Source organism: Tauraco erythrolophus, chromosome 1, assembly GCF_009769465.1.
Source record: "Tauraco erythrolophus isolate bTauEry1 chromosome 1, bTauEry1.pri, whole genome shotgun sequence".
In the NCBI taxonomy this organism is placed as follows: Eukaryota; Metazoa; Chordata; class Aves; order Musophagiformes; family Musophagidae; genus Tauraco; species Tauraco erythrolophus.
The window spans coordinates 107,159,637-107,180,440 of record NC_141465.1 but is presented as its reverse complement, the minus strand read 5'-3'; positions in this window follow the sequence as shown (position 1 = coordinate 107,180,440).

The window sequence follows — 20,804 nt, the reverse complement described above, 5'->3', positions numbered from 1 at the left end:
AGGCAGAGCAGTGGCATGAAATACTTTGTACAGCACATACCATCATTTACCCCCCTAATGCCAAGGTATCCCAAGGCAAGGCACATCCTTTACTGTTTGCAGCAAAGCACTGAGGCCTCTGTCCTGTTCCATAACTCCTAAACCATGCAGGTGAAGCTAGTGGAACCTCTGCCAGCTGGTTACAGTCAAAGGATGTGTCCCATCGGGTCCTGCAGCTGACCCTCCTTGTTGTAGGGTCACAGCCCAATGCCATGGGCTGCTGAGGGTCTTCTGCGCCACACCATACAGTGTGCCAGACATACTGTGACAGCATCAAAGCTCAGGACGTAGGTGGCTGGCTTTGTTCATGCCCTTTCAGGTGTTAACAGCCTGTTCTGCAGAAGTTTAGTCGTTGTCCCAAACTGCTTTAGACTGGATTTGGGTCTCATTTAATGTCTGTCACCTAGGAGGTGAATTTACTGGGTCAGAGTTTGGCAATGGTTGCTCCTGTCCTCCCCAGAGAAGAAAACCCTGAGGGATCTCTCAAGCCCCTCAGACACTAGCAACATTGCTCACCTTCCTTGCATAAACATAATCCAATTCAGAAGTTGTCAGAGAATTCCGCCACATGTATGAATTGAGGGAACACCTTACTCTTTGGACTTAACAAGTAAAACAAGACCAGAGATGACTGCAGAGTACATGATTTTGAGTTTTCCCTTGGATAACATGACAGCGTGTCCTGCACTTCAAACAAAGTGCTTGGAACCTAACCTAATCCTCTTATGTATGAAGCACTGGGGAGTTGTTAGAGATAAGAGCATACAACAAAGTAAAGGAAAAGCATTTTGCATCTTACATCACAACAAGGAGACTTTGGGTCCAAATAACATCAATATTCTTACACCTTCATGTGCAGATGACTCAGAGAGATACCTTACAAAATAGAGCCTTTTTTCTCCTTTTCAACAGCTCATTATCGAGACAGGCTATTCCTGATTTTTTTCATAGGTGGATTGCCTTGGTTGGGGATAAATCAAGCTGGGGGTGCTTTGTGGAGCCTTCTTCACTCTGGGCTCAGCTGTGCATGTGCCCACAGATAGTTATGTCTCCGACCTCTGTTTCCTTTAGAAACCCTCATGGCTTCTTCAAACAACTTGACTTGTATCAGTTTTGTCCAGTTTCAGTCTTTGCATTTTTGGGGTTAATTTCCCCTTTTCTCTTCCCATCGATCTTACAAGTTAGAAGTGTGTGGTAGGTAAAGCAACCCTCTGTGCAAGGCCTTCTCTACAGCAGCCTGCCAGCTGCCCACCAGATGGACAAGGGCAGCTAAGTGGTGATAACCAGGTGCTGTCAGGGAAGAAGCAGGGAGCCTGGCAATCATCCATCAGGTCTGTATTAGGCAGGTGCTGGTCTCATCAAGTAGAGGAAAATTAAATTCAAGCATAAAACTGTATGACTTTTTCTGTCCATATGACAAGCTGCATAGAGTTCAATGCAAAGTTTACAGGCAAAAATTTTCAATCAGGGAATATTTTCTGAGTAAAAATGTTTTCTCTGTAAATTTTGTAGCTTTTTCTTTCACAGACATTTGGCTTTTGGCCTCCTCCAGCACTAACTGCTGCTAGTTTCACTCTGGATCATGAAGCCATGAGGGGAAAGCACTTAAATGCACATGTAATTAGGAAAACAGCCAGCAACATCTCTAGCAGAAAACCTCCAGTTTTCCCAAGAGCTATATTCTATCCAAGATCATGACTTACCTGTACCCATAATTTCACAGGGAAAAAGTCCAAAAGTCATGTGAGAAGAAGCGGCTCTTTGGCCTAAAAAGCATCCAAACCTTTTTCACATGCTTTCTGGCAAAAGATAGCCCTCTTTGGAAACCCTTTTTATGACATGCCCTGACATACAGCCTTGCTTTTCTTCCTTTCCAAGTGCCAAGACTCCAGTTGAACTCCCAGCACATAAGCTAAGAAGATGCTGTCACATTCATGGGGAACAAAGGGACTTTACTAGCCCTCCACTTTAGCAACACTCTGGAGAAAAGAGCAGGAGCAAGTTACAGCAAGTCAGCTCCTGGTGAGGAGACCACAGCCTGACTACACCTGCTGGAAAGTCTGACCAGTATGTGCTCCCTCTCTGAGAAGCCAGAGCAGAGGAACATGAGAGGTGCTGGGCCTGGTCATGTCCATTGAGCTCCACATACTGAAGCAAGATACCACCAGTGACCATTTTGGTCATTTGCAAACCAAAGCTCAGCCTTGATCATGACCGTAGACATTGTCCATCTGTCTTCTTTCATGGGAGTAGTTAGTCTGCTCTGGTCAGGTCAAGAAAAAGGCAGAGACATTGGCAGGTAGAGAGAGTGCCCTCTTACTGAGCTTCAGACTGTGGTTCAAGCAAGATGCAAACCAACATTTTTCAATTTTGCTCTTTTCCTGGTGTAGAGCAAGGTGAGAGCAGTATTTTCTGGATTTGGTTTCAAAGCAGCAATCTAGTATCCCTGATGGGACATGTCTTGAATTAAGTCCTTCCACATGTTTGACCCCCAAATGCTACTCTAAGACCTGATAAAATCTAAAACTAAATGATGTCGCCTGCCACGATCCTGCTCTCATCCAACGTAGGTATGGAGCTTGCTGGACTGTCTTGTCCCACCTGACCCTGCAAACACAGCACCAACACTGCATTTTCAGCCATCTTCATCTGCTGGGGCACAATCACTGGAAGGAAGGACTTGTATTGTGATATAAAGGCAGCAGCTCTACCCTGGCCAAGTAGAAGCATCTGGTGATTCCCCAACACCTCCAGGAGAAGGGTGGGGGACTGGGCTTGTACAAGTTCAACACTTTCAGGTGTACTACAGTGTGGGAATCCTTGTTTCATGGCACTAGATGAGTCAGCTGTCTTTTGCAAGCTTATCAGTTTAAATCACTATTTTCCGGCATCTCAGAAGGGTTTACTCAATATGAAAACAGACTACACAGGGCATTAACTTGTCTGTCCTGGAGCTGCTCCAGCGAAATGCAGAATTGCCAGTGTGTGAGAAAAATTCCCACCAGGAATACCACTCTCTGAAAAATGACTGTATCGAGTGTTGGTCTATTGGGTTTTTTGTAATGAATGGGTCTGAGCTCAATACCAAGCTGTCAGCAGCACGTTTTTGCAAAGATCTGACCCTTCAGGAAAACATGTCAGAATACATTAAAGTTTAGATTGCCTTCTGTAACCTTCACAAGGGAACAAAGCTTGTCCCATCCTTACTAACTTGAAACTTAGAAGCAAGTTTCCTCCTGGGTTCACCAATGTTTTCACATTTACTGAATGAACCTGGACTGATGGGCAGGTTTGCATAAAAATAAAGAGAGCATTTAATTTTTCACATGAAATTAGAGAGCGAAATCTGTGGGCTCAGGTCCAAGATCAAGCCATGACCAGTATGTTATCAGTTAAACTGACACTTTTGGCCAATGGTACCTGCAAAGTCATCTGATTGAATTCTGTTTCATTGTGAGCTAAGGTCAGATAATCAAAATACCTTGCATTTGTCAAAGGCTGAAAGAGCACTCACGGACAGTCACCTTTGAAGACTTGCAGTAACTTGTTATGGCACTGTTGAGTGGTATTGCATCTGAGCCTCAAGTTTGCTTTGAGATTTTCAAATGTTTCAGCTGCTTTCAATGGGCCAAATCACATACCACAGAAAGAGAAAAAGCATTTAGACATTTCACCAATAAAGAAGTTCGTATGGGCCCATCAACTCATCGATATGTTTGAAGTCATGCTATTTTACAGAGTAACAACAATTAGTTAAGGTTTCAGTACTTTGCATTTGAAGTTTTAATGCATTATTTTTCATTGCATTAAACAAAGAAAACTGTTTTGGTTAATAATTGCATATTCTGGCTGTAGGCTCACTGGGAGTCCTTCCTGGTCCCCCACCAGGGGGATGACACCAGAACTGCTCCAAGCGACATGCAACACGCTGTGTGGCTGCAGACGAGCCGTTGTGCTGTCACCCATATCACAGTAGGTTTGTCTCCAACCTCATGCGTTGTACTGCTCCCAACAAGCGAACGTGAACCCTGAGCCCTGTGCCTCACTGCAGCCTTTTCAACACAGCCCTGAACTAAGAGGCAGGCATGTTTCCATCCTCAGTCTACTTTTGCAGTGCTGTGTAATCACACCCACACACGCTCATCTGCTCCTGGTTACATGACCACCCTGCCATTTAAAAGTTTCCTCCTCCTTCCTTCCTGGGCGAGCCAGCCAAAGTAGGGATGCTGGCAGTCTGGACAGCACAGGGACCAGCTGTGCGGGAAAACACGTGCACCAACGGCATTAGCAGCTCCCATGTGGCTACTCTTGCCCTGCCCGACTCTAGCCCTCATGGCCAGCCAAGGACAACGCACCCTGGCCCCAGGGGTTTCACTGACATCATGGCCCAAGCTTACCTGCGTGTCCTTCATCTCTTGTGTGTTCTTTCTTTTCCCCTCCAATTTCCAATACACATGAGGAAGAAACACGCTCTGGACAGCAAGCCTGGGAGCTTGCTACCTTACTGAGATGGTGGAAAGCACGCAGGTTTTGGCATCTTGCCCAGCAGCAGACGCTCAGCGAGTAATAAACCCCCATTTCCCCCAAGACAGCCAAATCACTTGCCTCTTATTGTCTTTTTATTTTTTCCCCCAAGGCATTTCAACATAAATAAAGACAGGTGCCAGAGTCTATTTCCTCTCGCCTCTTAATCATTTTGCATTTATCATAACACAGGTCAGTGCGTTATTACATGGGTTGCCTATTTCCTCACATAGGCATCCCATATCTGTACCTCAAACTCTCTGCCTAGAAAAATAACTCCAGGGCAAAAGCAGAAAAGGTTTCCCTTTGCTATTTCAAATCCATTGAACAAACACCAATAGCTTCACCTGTCCCAAAGGAATAAAATGAATCTAATATTTCCTAGGATAAAAGGGCATTGTTCAAAGGGTTGTCCCTCCTGCTAGCACTGAAACAGTAAAACCCAAGCTGGCCCAAGTACTCCCTAAAGTAATATAAGATAAAAGTCTTTGGGCAACTAGAAGCAGAAAGAGCTCAGAAAAGGCTATTGTTTCCCCTTTAAGGGGAAAACTCAGGCTGAAGATCCTCCATTCAAAAAGTCAGGAGTCTCCCACAGACCAAAATTCACTTCCCAAAAACATAAACATGTTTTTTTGTTTTCCAAGAACAAACAATTCCTGAAAACTTGTGGAAGGTGTCCCTACCCATGGCAGGGGAGTTGGAACTAGATGATCTTTAAGGTCCCATCCAACCCGAACCATTCTCTGATTCTATGGTTCTACAATACAGCTGGTCTTCAGGTTTACTCTGTACAGCAGCAGCTTGTCTCATGCTGGGCTGTTCTAGCAAGTGTTGCTATTGCATTGGTTGGAAGAGCATGTCCAAGACTGTGCCATTGATTGCATGACCACCCAGCAAGGAGGTCTGACCCTGCTGCTGTTTGCTGGTGGTAGCGCTGGCTACGGATGCCCCAGCACAGTGCAAACTCCACCAAGGCATCGTGGCCAGTGCCACCACAACAGCAAACCAGGAGTTCCACGAACTCCACAGGGATGTTCTCACCCTGGAATTCCCCCGCCCTTCCTCAGGCTACTTCCACTTCATTGTCTGTAAGAAGCCTCCCCCTGTTCCTTCCATGCTGGAGGAGAAAGGGGTTTCTCCATATTTCAATCTGCTCATTCCAAGACCACACCATGAGGCATCTTACTAGGACATGTGATGAAGGTATTTCCAAGTGAGGCGAAGGAGAAGGTATCTCCAGGCAGAGGATGTAGTTCTACAATGCTGTGACTACCAGCACATCTATCCAGAATTTCATGTGTGATATGAAAGAACTCATACTGTCGTGTAAGGGACCAAACCTGCCACTTTAGTGGCCTTCTGCCTTCTTGTTTGCAGTGAAGGCCTTCAGTATAAAACACTCGTGGACGACAACTTCACTGGAGAGTTTCTCTGATGATCTTCAGCCTCTCCAGTAGGACAAGCTGCTATTTCAAGGCTGAGAGCTTGGTTCATTTGCCTAAGCACAGGCGAACGGTGCTGTTTCCATCTGTGGCATCAGCACAGGGACAACCATATTCTACTGGAGAGGTAGCCAGGGGCTGTGCCAGGCACCCAAGGGTGCCTCAGATGTCACTAGATGTTTAGGTTTAGGCAACTGAATCAGGTCTACAACATACATGCAGCAGGTATCTTGCCAAGGGAAGGAGTGCCAGCCTCATGCTCAACTCATTACAACCTCAGTTCAGTAAACTGAAGCAGAGACATACATATGCTTTGGAATTAAGATAAAGTGCATTTTGGGGTGTCCAAGCAGTGGTCATGCTAGTGTGGCAGGAAGAGCTGCAGGGCCACGAGCCTCCATTTGAGGGAGCACAGCCTGAAATCTTGGCATACATGGAGCACCAAAAAATACAGGGGCTTGGTGCCGGGCTTGGAGCTGTAGGCTGATGCAGCAGCCTCCGCTTCGGTTTCTCTCACTAGTGGGTTTACTTCAAAGATGTTGATGCTATTTTAGAATGTTGCCTTATATTTATTTCTCCTTTTTATCTGTGCGATGAGTTTAAAAATGCCATATGCCTGTTTTTATATTCCTTGGGCTTCACCCCCACGCACACCCCGTACACACACAGAGTTTCCAGTTGACTAAGGAATGCTAAACATTTCTCTGTGGCTCAGCACAGCCACTGGTATACCAATGCATACATCCAGCGTGGGTGTACTGAGAGATATAAATGCCATATGGAAACCACATCTGACACATACAGCTTGGGACAAACGGGAGAGAAATCTGTACCACTCACGCTTACCATGCAAAGATCTTTTTCTGAAAATAGTTGTTTGCTTTGGCTTCATAGCTCTCTGATACACCAAAGCACAGATGCCAGCTTCTTATCAGAAGGGAGCTGGAGAGACAGATGAGACTTGCCTGTGATACAGAGGGAGAATCAGTCGCCCTCATCTTCCTCCCCTCACCCGGATTTGCAAACGGGCTGGACCCAGCCTAAGGAGGCAGCTGCTCTACGCCCACCCACCGACTGGCAGCTCCACGTCGGCATTCCCATGACTGCCAGGAAAGAGCTGGCTGCCGTCCTGCCTCCCAGAGCTCCCTCCCTTCGGGGGACAATATACACTTCACCTTCTAAAAACTGGATTCCCAGATACTTTGTACAGCCAAATGATAACTGATAGGCAAAGAAGAGAAATCAAGCAGGGCAAGGAGTTTAAGGTGGGTTGAGAGGAAGATACGTTAGAAATAGGATTTAATTATACAGATGTTATGCTGATTGGGGTTTTATGAGTAGGTAGATAGATTTGCAAATCCAGGAAGTTTTACTCCAGAGGCAGTAATTTCTTCCCGCTCCGTCCTGCCTCCACTCTGAACTGGTCTAGACGGCACAGTGCTCGGAGCGCCTAGAGGTATCTGACCTTGGCAGTCCCCTTGCCAGTAACGACAAGCGGGGTTGTACCAGCACTGATGCAACTTGTTCGGATGCCCAGGGCAGGCTCAGCCCCCAGCAGTGCTCAGACAGCCTGAAGGGAGGCTGCTTTTCCAGGGGTGGGGAGGAGGAGAGCCATGATTTATGAAGCAGGCTGGCGCTGATCCACGGAGAGGTTTGCAAGTGGGAGGCTCTATCGCCCACTCTCTATGCAAAGAGACTCGTACAGCCGTCAGTGGAAGTCTGACTGAACAAAGACCCAAGGGCTGGGCTGGCAGAGGGAACGTGTTGTTCTGCAGTGTGAAATGATAGAGGAGCCGAAAAAGTTGTGTTGGTGGAGCCGGGGTGGTCGTGCTTCTCGGTGGGTGTGGGAGATGCAGGCAGCAGCACTCCTCTCAAGCCCCACAAGACCAAAGCTGCAACGCTGGGAGATGAGTTGGGCAAATACGTTTGTTTAACCCCTAAAAAGCAGCTTCTAGCTGGCTGCCGTTGCTAATAAATCATCTAAGATGGAGTGAATAATGACAAAATGTCACAGGTTTTTTGCCTCCCCAGTGTGAAAGTTGTTTCCAGTACTTACAAACTGCTGTGGGGTGTTGGTGTTTCTCAGGTTAACATTTCCCTCAGCAACCATTATTAGTCAATCCAGTCTGACCTGAAAACTCTAACACTAACACAGTCCTGGAGAGAGGACTAGTTCACATCCATGCACAGGGGATGGAGAAGGAAGAAGCATCCAGGAGACAGAGGCAGGCCAGGTTACTAACGCATGCAGGGGAACTAAAAAAGACTTGTAAAACAAGAGCCAAGGAATGTGCCTGCTCTCCTTCTCCTTCAAGCAACTGCACAGCAAGGTGCTGACTGTAAAAACAAATACAACATTACAATGCAGAGGCAGGAAAAAACCAAATCCCAATCACACAGAGGCAGAGAAGAAAAGAATTAATCAAGTAATGCCAAACCTAATAATAACATAGTCCTCCCCGTCAGCCTCCCCAAAAGAGAGGAAAGGAAAACAAAGGCACTGAAACACTAAACACAGGAATTAATGGAAAATATCAAACAAATGTAAGAATAACAAGGAGTGTAAGACTGCACACTGGCCTCCACTTCCCTTTCCCTCTTATGCATACAGAGAAAGAGAGGGAAAGCAAGCACCATTCCCCAGTCATGGTATTTCTGGAGTTGGTAGATTGGAAAATTATTTGTAAGCTGTTTGAACCAAAATAGCCAAATTTAACTCTTCTAAATGGTCTTGATTTGGTGCAGTCATTCTACTGCATTAGGCATGAGGTCGACGTGATTGTATTTGAACCCTGCTCTGAACACTTATGCTGGTTTGGTCTCAGCAGCATAGGCAATCCCCTAGCCAAGAGGTGATTGCTTAGAGAGAGAGAAATCTTACTGGAAAAAAAAAAAGACACAGGCCCTCCTTGGACGAAAACACACCATCCTGTCTTGCTGATGCCAGGGTCTCCTACGCTCTCAGTTTGCAGGTCATACTGGCTAGGACTTGAAGTAAAAGAGAAAGCCAGCCAGCCTGGCAGCCTGTCGGTATCCAGAGGTGGCTGTGGGAAGAAGCACAGGATTGTTGTGGGATTTTGGCTGTCTCATGCTGGACAAGAGAAAGCTTGAGACAGACAGTGCTGGAGAAGGGATCCAGGAGAGGGGACCTGCATACCTGGAGCTCGAGTGCACTCAAGGAAAAGCCTGATGTGGAGCATGTTCTGCCCTGCTCCTGAATGGCATCCTCAGGCCAGGCATGGGAACAGGCACCAGCCACCTTCTGCAAAGCTGCACTGTCAAGACCACTACATTCCATCCCACCCAGCATGGTGCCCAGGCTCAGGGCACCACTTTCCCATGTCTTTGGCATCAGTCCTGACTGAGGGATGGGATTTATTTCACGTTACTGTAAACCTCTACAGAGGAGGGATTCCAGCTGAAAAAGTCACCTGACAGCTGCCCTTGGTATGCACTGCAGACAAACAAGCCTTTCTAAGGAGGGACTCACTTCACCTTAAAGGAGGTGTCTGAAATAGGCCAAGTGAATCAGTCCCAACAAGTACCAATTGCTCTCCATTGCCTATTAAGGGAGCGTAGGTGTCTAGTTCGGGTGAAGGTATACTGTTATATGAGATTAATTCCATCCCTGGTGACCTTTGGCAAGTCTCCAGTTTCATCTTCAAGCCAGCAATAATGATACCCTCCCTGCTCTGATACATCTTCTCCAAGCTCAATGCTATATGAATACTGAGTTTTGATTATTAATAGTGTTGTCCTTTAAGAAAATAGTAAAAGTCTCTCCCACTTTATGGTGGGGGGCTGTACTTGTTTTAGCTGCACTTATTTTAGCTGCTTAATTTCCTGTGCACAGATTCAGGGAATATATTTATTTATATTTAATTTGTTTTTATGGATCAAAGGAAGAGAGAGACCCACAGTTCATATTTGCCTTCCCTCCTAGCTCCCAAGCCTCTTTCCGTGGCCCTTTTTCCAACCTCAGCCACCCCACAACCCCACCACCCTTTCAGACATGCCATGATTCCTCCTAAATCTCCCTTTTCCTCTACAATCCCTTCCCACTGGCTATCTAGCCCACCCAGCCCAAGTTTTCCCACTGGTTGGGGAAACCAACCAGTGCTCTCACTCAGCACCCCCAAAGCTTGCCCCTGCTCCCCCATTGTAAGAGCACTGAGACTACAAGAGAAATACAATCACTATTTCCCATGCCTCTGTTTGGATATGGGCATGGGCATGGCAGGGGAGGCAGCGATCAGGCTGGGGGACATCCCTGTTTGCTCAGTTGCTCCCCCAGCACAACCACATGGAAAGGAGCAAAGCTTTTATGGATGTAAGTCACAAAGCCTCACCAAGCCAGTTATTTATAAAGGGATGGGAGTTTCACAGTCACCGGCAGATTTCCATACAGATACAAAGATACCTCCCTAATGCAAGGCCACTGTCCTGCCAAATTTTGAATCCATGTCACAGCGTGGGGGAAGTAAATGTTCTCAGAGAAAAGGCCAACAGAGCTTTTTGATATTGATAAAATAATATTTATTTCCCCAGTGTTCCTCTTGGAAATGAATGAATCTGGTTGGGTTTTTTCCTTCCTCACATCCCTCCACCTCCATTACCCATGGAGGTAAAACACTTCAGGCAGGTGAGGAAATTCTGACATGGTTATGAATATTACCTCCAGCAGCTTGTCTAACGGAGACGCTGTTCACACTGCTATTCACAACTAATAAAACACAGCATAGCATCATTTACTCACAAACTTCATTCAGCTCCAAAGCTCAGATGACTGCTTCTAGAACTTTATACTCCTGATTTCCAATGGACAAATTCTGATCTCACAAGATGGACTTTACAGCTAACCACACCAAATCTTACATAAACAAGATCCAAAAAATTGCCCACACTGGGTCTTCATCTGATTTACTCCTGGCCCTGATTCAATAGATGTGAGCAAGCTGAAACAGAGTACACACAACCCACGTTCAGCTCAGTACCCACACATGGTGGCTTGCAACATGCCTTTGTCACAGAAGCCACAGCAATGTTCCTAAAATTTGTCAAGATTGCAAGGATGACATGAAGGAATAAACTTTGAAAAGCTAGGGGGATATCCTCATATACTTTTAAGGAGCAGTTCTCGTATGTAAGCATGTGAACCTGCTCCCTGTGTTCCGGTGCTCTACTCTGGTACAGTTTCTGTTCACTTCCCACACCTATGAAACCCTACACTCAGTGTCATATCAGCCATTTTTCTCACACAGAGTCAAAGGGACAGTCATTAAGTTTCTCCAAAGCAAAGTCACCCCTGTCTGCATACTGTCCAACCTATACCAGAAGTTGGGGACCCAGAGTTTCCCCACACAATCTCCAGTACTTTACTATCCCCACTATTGATCTAACCTCAGCATTCCTTGCTGCTATTTAAACCCAACCTATCTTCCCCACCACAGACATGGAAAACAGGTTGCTTCCTACCATTACACACCAGTCTTACAGATATCTGAAGGCTGTTATCATTCCCTTCACTCCCCAATACTCTTTTCTTTCCATTAAATCCCCCCTGTCATTCAGATTTTCTTCACAGCATAGGTTTTCTAGACCACTGACTGCTGGTATGACTCTATTCTGAACTCCCTTCCACAGGTCTACTTTTGTCTCGAAGCCCAGTCTCCAAAACCAAATATATGTCATAGCTGAGGATCCACTAGCACTGGGCAGGATGGAGAACTGATGGAACGTGTCAGGCCAGACTTCTCCATGAACATCACAGAGTGGCACCATGTGCCTTGCCATGAGGTCTGGGTTGTTGCCATGACCCTTATGGCTCTGTCAAGGCTGTATGGCAGCTATTGAGTCATATTAACTGAGACCCTTAGGTTAGTCTGCCCAGCTGGCAAGAGAAACAAGCCATGTCATTCAGGAGCGAATGAAGAAGGGCAGGCAGAGTGCACTCTGGATCACTGTTGCAAGGACCTGGCTAAGAGGCTCCAAGGTATGATTCATGATTAAATAGCTGGAGGACGCTAGTTTTTGGTTCATGGCACATAGAATGCGTGCCTTGCAGAGAGGATACCCACCAGACCACCCCTGGGAGCTAGCATTTCCCCTGCCCCGATCACACCAGTCAGGCTCCTGCATCCAGACCATAAACCATAAAAGGGCAGCTTGCCAAGTGGCTCTTTCAGGGCATTCGCATACTTGACGTGGCTGTGCTTACTTGTTTTCAGCAGGCTTCGAGCCTTTCCTCACATCAGCCTCTCAAACCACAAGCCCTGGCATATCTCTGCTTCTGCTTCTATAACACTCCCAAATTGGCTTTCATATTCTCTCCGAACCGCACACAAAACCTTTGCCTTAGAGCAAAACGCCCTTCTCAAGCAAGGAGGAACTGGAGCAGGTGCTGAGGTTACAGGACCAGACTCCCACTGTTCAGCGAAGGGTTAGCCCCACGCCACAGCATCCCCTGTGCAGCGGGGTGAGCAAGGCGCGCCAGCAGAAGCAGCTTTTCCCAAAACACCTGCTGCTCATCCAAACTCCCTCACCTCAACCTCAGCATGCATATAAATTGCAGAAACTATGTCAGAAGACCAGGAATGCATCATGGAAACCCTTTCCCTGTAACCGTAGCTGGGTGTAACGTTTGCAAGTGTTAAGCACTTATGTTTGTGCAACAGTGCTTCCGTACACTGTGTGCCACCTGGACCGTGGGAAGAGGAGTTCACCATGACCCCATCACAGCATCATATTTAGGCACAGTCGCACTCGCCTACCATGAAGGAGGTGAGGGAGGGAGCTGAAAACTCCAGTTTAGTGCCAGCTGAAGCAGTAAGTCAAAGTGGCAAAATTCAGGTTTCCTTCTATTTTCTTCTAAATTTGACATTTTGCTGCTATCATTTTTCACAATTTATCTCAGGAAAGAGTACATTTAGGAATAGCAGCATGAGCCTAGTCCATAAAACTCAAATTAAAGAAATCAAGCCATTTTGTCAATAAATGTGCCAAGCAGCAGTGCAGGTGGTTCAAAGGGGACATCAGTAAGAGGGTCTTGGGCTGCTGGGACGCTGTGGAGGTTGGTGCAATGGGACTGTGGGAGGGATCACATACTGACTGTCAGATTGTCAACAAAAACCCTGAGATACACCTCGAATTTCCTTTGTTCAAAGGGTAATGTGGTATTATTCCAATAAATGCAGGATAAACTCTACTTAATTAAGGGATAGATACACCTCTATTTAATCTCCACTTAAGCAGAGATACAGAATGCTTTTATTAGACCAACTGTCTCTTAAGTATAGCTATGACATGGCATGTGGCAAATAAAATGGAGGAGAAACCAGGCAGCAAACAAAGCTGAGCACTTGCCTACCATTTGTCAATATTGTGAGTCTCGTGGACTGTTTTTAAACAGCCCAAATACACTGGTGGAGCAGCAGCGACGTAATGAAACTAATGAAAATGCTGCACGGATAGAGCGACCTGCAGCCGGGTGTTGTGTTGGAGTTTGGGGTCAGGACGTGCACTGTAGCCCAAGAGTCTTGAGAGATCTATGGGGAGGACTCCCTCAGTCCCTGGTAGAGGTGTTCCTCGCTGTAAAACAGCTCAGTGCTCTGTGGGAGGAAACAGGGACCGACCTCACAGACCGAGTGTCAAAGCCCTTAAGCAGGGACAGAAGGATCCAGACAGCCTTCATTGTTTCGGGTTAATCACTCCATGCAAAGTGAAACAGCCTGAACATGAGAAATTGGAAAGAAACCATCCCAAAATGCTGAATAATCTGGTGACTGTAGGAACATTCAGGCCCCATACGAAAGCAGAGGGAGCAATAACCACAGCTACTGGATGAAGAGTGGCACATTACTTCCCCATCATTTTGTGTATCATCATAGAATGGCATAGGCTGGAAGGGACCTCAGAGATCATCTAATCCAACCTCCCTGTCATGGGCAGGGACGCCTCTCAACTAGATCAGGCTACTCAAGGCTCCGTCCAACCTGGCCTTGAACAGCTCCAGGGAGGGGACATCCACAACTTCTCTGGGCAATTTATTCCAAAGTCTTACCACCCTCATACTGAAGAATTTCTTCCTAAGATCTAATCTAAATCTGTTCTCCTTCAACTTAAACCCATTTCCCCTTGTCCTATCAGTGGACACTCTTGTAAAAAGTCCCTCCCCAGCCTTCCTGTAGGTTCCCTTCAGGTATTGGAAGGCAGCTATTAGGTCCCCTCAAAGTCTTCTCTTTTCAAGGCTGAACAATCCCAGCTCCCGCAACTTGTCCTTGTAGCAGAGGTGCTCCAGCCCCTGGATCATCTTTGTGGCCCTCCTCTGAACACTCCAACAAATCTATGTCTCTCTTATGGTGGGGACACCAGAACTGGATGCAGTATTCGAGGTGGGGTCTCAGAAGAGCAGAGTAGAGGGGGAGAATCACCTCTCTTGACCTGCTGACCATGCTTCTCTTGATACATCCCAGGATGCGGTTGGCCTTCTGGGCCGTATGAGCGCACTGCCGGCTCATGCTGAGCTTCTCATCTATAAACATCCCCAAATCCTTCTCTTCAGGGCTACTCTCAACCCACTCTGTGCCCAGTTTGTATTTGTGCCTAGGATTGGCCCGACCCAGGTGAAGGACCTTGCATTTTGACTTGTTGAAGCTCATGCAGTTTGCACTGGCCCAATTCTCAAGCCTATCAAGGTCCCTCTGGATGGCATCTCTTCCCTCAAGTGAGTTCACGGCACCACACAACTTGGTGTCATCGGCAAACTTACTGAGGGTGCACTCAATGCCGTCATCCGTGTCGCTGACAAAGATGTTGAACAGCACTGGACCCAGAACAGACCCCTGAGGGACACCACTTGACACTGTATCTCTCAAGAAAATGTTTTCCACCGTATCTGTTCCACTAATTTCAGTGAAATTTATAGAATATTAAAGTCAGCTCAAAACGGCATTTCTCAATCATTAAATTATTGACCAGGAAAAAAACAGGGAGAGGAAGGGAGAGGGAATGTCCAATCCCAATCCGCAGCTCTTGGAAATAGATGGAGCTGAAGATGACTTCAGAGAGCAGAACAAGGCTCTTCTGCTCCCAGGGGGCTCAGGGAGCTGGAGTCATTGTAACAGTGTTCTCCTGTTGCTGGTTCATGTGACAGCAAAGATGAGAGCTTGTGGTCCTCCTGCTCTACTGCAGCTCCAGTTGCAAAGCTGTGTGATGATGGGCCAGCAGTCCCCAGGGCTGACAGACACATCTGCCAGGGCTTCATCAATGCTGCCACACCTAATGGTTGTGTGAAACCCTCTCCCATCCTTGCCAGAAGCATTTTGCAAAGGAATAGCTTGGAGTTTTGTCCTCCACTTGGCCCTTATCCTGTCTCCAATGCAGTAAGATGTTTTTTGAGATAAGTATGTTACCTCAGTTGAAAAAAACATAATCAGAGTTTGGTACAAGCTTATAGATTTGCCAAAGCTAGCCTAAGCAAAGATCACAATATTTTTGTAGCAGAAATCAGAATCTTCTGTTTGATTAATAATGTCCCATGCATAGAATCATAGAATAGTTTGGGTTGGAAGGGACCTTCAAAGGTCACCTAGTCCAACCTCTCTGCAATGATCAGGGACATCTTCAACTAGATTAGGTTGCTCAGAGCCCCGTCCAACCTGACCTTGAATGTTTCCAGGGATGGGGCATCTACCACCTCTCTGAGCAGCCTGTTCCACTCTCATCATAAAAAATTTCTTCCTTATAGCCAGTCTAAATCTACCCTCTTTTAGTTTAAAAGTATTACCTCTTGTCCTACCACTACACTCTCTGCCAAAATGTTTGTCCTCACTTTTACCAAGAGATTACCTAGCCTCATACGGCCCACAGACTATTACCCACTACTGGTGTTTCATGTGGGTACCAATGATACAGCTGTCAGCAATCTGAAAAACATCAAAAGGGACTTCAGGGCCCTGGGTGCAGCAGTCAAGGACTCTGGGGCACAGATAGTGTTCTCATCAGTGCTTCCAGTCGAGGGGCAGGGACCTGCAAGGGCCAAACGTATCTGGCAGGTTAACTCATGGCTCAGGGACTGGTGCTACAGCCAGGGCTTTGGGTATTTTGACCATGGGGTAAATTTTGAGAAGCCTGGGTTGCTAGGGGCAGATGGCGTGCACCTAACCGAGAAAGGGAAGAAGGTGCTTGGACAAAGGCTTGCCAGACTTGTGCATAGAGCTTTAAACTAGTATTGCTGGGGGAGGGGGAGCACAGTTCAGCCTACTGCTGTCAGCATGGCGCCAGTGCCAGCACCGAGGGTCCAGAGGCTGAGGAAGGATCACAGGTATGTTCAAATGAACTTATGCTGCCACCCAAGAGAACCCCTGTCACTCCAGCCAGCAAGTCGGCTTTGTCGGGAGCCCAGCTAAAGTGTATGTACACCAACGCACGCAGCATGGGAAATAAACAGGATGAACTAGAGATGCGTGTACATGAGCAGGGCTACGACCTTATTGGCATCACGGAGACGTGGTGGGACGACTCCTATGACTGGAGTGTCAACATGGAGGGGTATAAGCTTTTTAGAAAGGACAGGAAGGGGAGACGAGGAGGGGGTGTTGCTCTCTACGTCAGCAACCGGCTGGAGTGCGTGGAGCTACACCTGGGGTCGGAGGAGGAGCTGACAGAGAGCTTATGGGTCAAGATTAGAGGACGGGGAAGGATAGGGGACGTTACGGTAGGAGTCTGTTACAGGCCACCTGGCCAGGAGGACAGAGCAGATGAGGCGCTTTATAGCCAGATAGGAGCAGCCTCGCGGTCACAAGCCCTGGTCCTCATGGGGGACTTCAACCACCCTGACATCTGTTGGAGAGACAATACGGCAGGGCACGGGCAGTCCAGGAGGTTCCTGGAATGCGTGGATGACAACTTCCTCCTGCAGATGATAGAGGAGCCGACAAGGAGGGGTGCCATGCTCGACCTTGTGCTCACCAACAGGGAGGGACTGGTGGGCGATGTGAAACTTAAGGATAGCCTTGGCTGCAGTGACCACGACACAGTGGAGTTCAAGATCCATGGGGCAGCAAGGAAACCATTCAGCAAGCTCTGTACCCTAGACTTCAAGAAGGCGGACTTCGGCCTCTTGAAGCACCTGATGGGCAAAGTGCCGTGGGAGGTGGCCCTGGAGGGACAAGGGGCCCAGGAAAGTTGGTCCACATTCAAGGAGCACCTTCTCCAAGCTCAGCAGAGGTGCATCCCGACGAAGAACAAGTCGGGCAAAAAGACCAGGAGGCCGGCGTGGATGAGCAAGGAGCTCCTGGACCAACTGAAAATGAAGAGGTTAGCCTACAGAGGGTGGAAGCGGAGACAGATAGCCTGGGAGGAATACAGAGAAGCTGTAAGAGTGACCAGGGATCAAGTGAGGAAGGCTAAAGCCCTGAAGGAATTGAATTTGGCAAGGGATATAAAAAGCAACAAGAAATGCTTCTATAGGTATGTAGGGGACAAAAGGAAGTCCAAAGAGAATGTAGGCCCCCTCCGGAAGGATACTGGTGCTCTGGTTACCCGGGACATAGAGAAGGCTGAGGTACTCAATGAATTTTTTGCCTCAGTCTTCAATGGTAAAGCCTCTTGTCTTACCACCCAAGCTGTGGAAAGAACTAGCAGGGACTGTGAGGATGAACCACCGCCCACTGTACTTGAAGACCAGGTTCGAGAACATCTGAGGAACTTGAGGGTGCACAAGTCCATGGGACCTGATGAGATCCATCCGCGGGTCCTGAAGGAACTGGCGGATGAAGTTGCCAAGCCACTGGCTATTGTATTCGAGAAGTCGTGGCGGTCTGGCGAGGTCCCCGATGACTGGAAGAGAGGGAACATAACCCCCATTTTTAAAAAGGGGAACAAGGAGGACCCGGGCAACTACAGACCGGTCAGCCTCACCTCTGTGCCTGGCAAGGTCATGGAGCAGATTCTCCTGGGAACCATGCTAAGGCACATGGAGAGCAAGGAGGTGGTGGATGACAGCCAACATGGCTTCACCAAAGGCAGATCGTGCCTGACCAACTTGGTGGCCTTTTACGATGGGGTGACAGCATCGGTGGACAAGGGTCGACCAATGGATGTCATCTACCTGGACTTGTGCAAAGCTTTTGACACTGTCCCGCACGACATTCTTCTCTCTAAATTAGAGAGTCATGGGTTTGATGGATGGACCACTCGGTGGATAAGGAATTGGCTCAATGGCCGCACTCAGAGAGTAGTGGTCAACGGCTCAATGTCCAAGTGGAGACCGGTCACAAGTGGCGTCCCTCAGGGGTCCGTGTTGGGCCCGGCCCTCTTCAACATCTTTGTCGGTGACGTGGACAGTGGCATGGAGTGCACCCTCAGCAAGTTCGCCGATGACACCAAGCTGTGTGGTGCCGTCGACACGCTGGAAGGGAGGGATGCCATCCAGAGGGACCTTGACAGGCTGGAGAGGTGGGCCCGTACCAACCTCATGAAGTTTAACCAGGCCAAATGCAAGGTCCTACATCTGGGTCGTGGCAATCCCAGGCATAAATACAGACTGGGTGGTGATTGGATCGAGAGCAGCCCTGAGGAGAAGGACTTGGGAGTACTGGTGGACGAGAAGCTCAATATGAGCCGGCAATGTGCTCTTGCGGCCCAGAAGGCCAACCGCGTCCTGGGCTGCATCAAGAGGAGCGTGGCCAGCAGGTCGAGGGAGGTGATTCTCCCCCTCTACTCTGCCCTCGTGAGACCTCACTTGGAGTATTGCGTCCAGTTCTGGAGTCCCCAACATAAGAAGGACATGGACCAGTTGGAGAGGGTCCAGAGGAGGGCCACGAAGATGATAAGAGGGCTGGAGCACCTTTCCTATGAGGACAGGCTGAAAGAGTTGGGGCTGTTCAGCCTGGAGAAGAGGAGGCTCCGGGGTGACCTTATAGCGGTCTTCCAGTACCTCAAGGGGGCCTACAGGAAAGATGGGGAGAGGCTGTTCAGGAGGGCCAGTTATGATAGGACAAGGGGTAATGGTTTTAAAATAGAGGGAGGTAGGTTCAGGTTGGATATTAGGAAAAAATTTTTTACTATGAGAGTGGTAGAACACTGGAACAGGTTGCCCAGAGAGGTGGTGGATGCTCCATCCCTGGAGATGTTCAAGGCCAGGTTGGACAAGGCCCTGAGCAACCTGATCTAGTTGGAGATATCCCTGTTCCTTGCAGGGGGGTTGGACTAGATGACCTTTGAAGGTCCCTTCCAGCCCTAACCATTCTATGATTCTATGATTCTATGATTCTTCTAAGTCCCCTTTAAGTGTTGAGAGACCACAATAAGGTCTCCCCAGAGCCTTCTCTTCTCCAATCTGAACAACCCCAACTCTCTCAGACATTCCCCATAGGGGAGGTGTTCCACTCCTCTGATCATTTTTATAACCCTCCTCTGGACCCACTCCATAGGTTCATGTCTTTCCTGTGCTGAGGACTCCAGAGCAAGACGCAGCACTTCCAGTGGGGTCTCACTACAGTGGAGTTAGAGGGGCAGAACCACCTCCCTCGAATTGCTGGCCACACTTCTTTTGATGTAGCCCAGGACACGTTTGGCTTTCTGGGCTGTGCGCACACATTGCTGGCTCACGTCCAGTTTTTCATCCACCAGTACCCCCGAGTCCTTCTCCACAGGGTTGCTCTCAATCCCTTCATCCTCCAGCCTGTACTGATACCAGGAGTTGCCCCAATCCATGTGGAGGACCTTGCACTTGGCTTTGTTGGACCTCATGAGGTTCACATGGGCAAAATTCTCAAGCCTGTCCAGGTCCTTCTGGATGGCACCCCGTCCCTCAGGTGTGTCAACACCCCACATACATTGGAGTCCCAACCTATCTGAGGCCTCCAGATGCTCTGAAAACAATATAGAATACTTAAAATATTAATATATTTCAATAAAGCTACTAGTGTTACTGATTATCCCACTATTGTATTAATACTTCTACTGATTATTAGTATGAATAATTGTAAAAGTAAAGTAATAACAGGCACAATGGAATCAAAACTTACTTTTTAAAATGGAGACTCCTGAAACCTCTTGCATTTTGAGCTGAAATGCAGAAAACAGTCCTATCACCTCTATTTACTGAACAAATCAAAGGTAGCCTGTGAAGAAGCAGCCTATTTGCTAACAGGTTGTCAGAAAGGCTAACAAAAGTCAGTACACCAAGCATTAATATAATTGTAGTAGTGCCAAAGGACAGTATCTAGATAGACAGCTTTAAACCTATCCTCATACTACTTTTTTTCCTAAAAATAAATCAAATCTGTCTCTTTATGTAACTAAAAATAGGTGCTCTCAAGGGTTTTAAAGTCTAGTATTGACCTACGCAGTTCAAATGCAAGAAAAAGTCAACACTGAGAGAGGCCTAAAGTAAAACCTCAGACCTGAATAACTCTAGTTTTAGGGAAGTTCTAAGTCTGGTTCATATAGATGTTCTATAGAAGTGAGAAGTGCTCTCTGAGCTTCCTTTGTCCTAAGGACTTTCACTGCCCTGCCAAAAGTGACATGCAAGTTGCACCTATATAACAGGGAACTTTCCCAGGCAGAGAAACTCAATCACCTACACCACAAGGATGGCTCCTGGCATGTCTTCAGCTCGTGGCCACCAGCCCCCAGGACTGACTCCAGAGGTGTTCGTGTTGTGGAGGTCCCCAAATAGGAGAGCAGAGTGCTGCTCCTGGGGGTATCCCCACATGGCAGGCAGCCCTGTCCCTCACACCTGTCTGCCACAGCCGAAACGAGCTCCGTGATGTGATGACCTGCTCAGACCTTCCC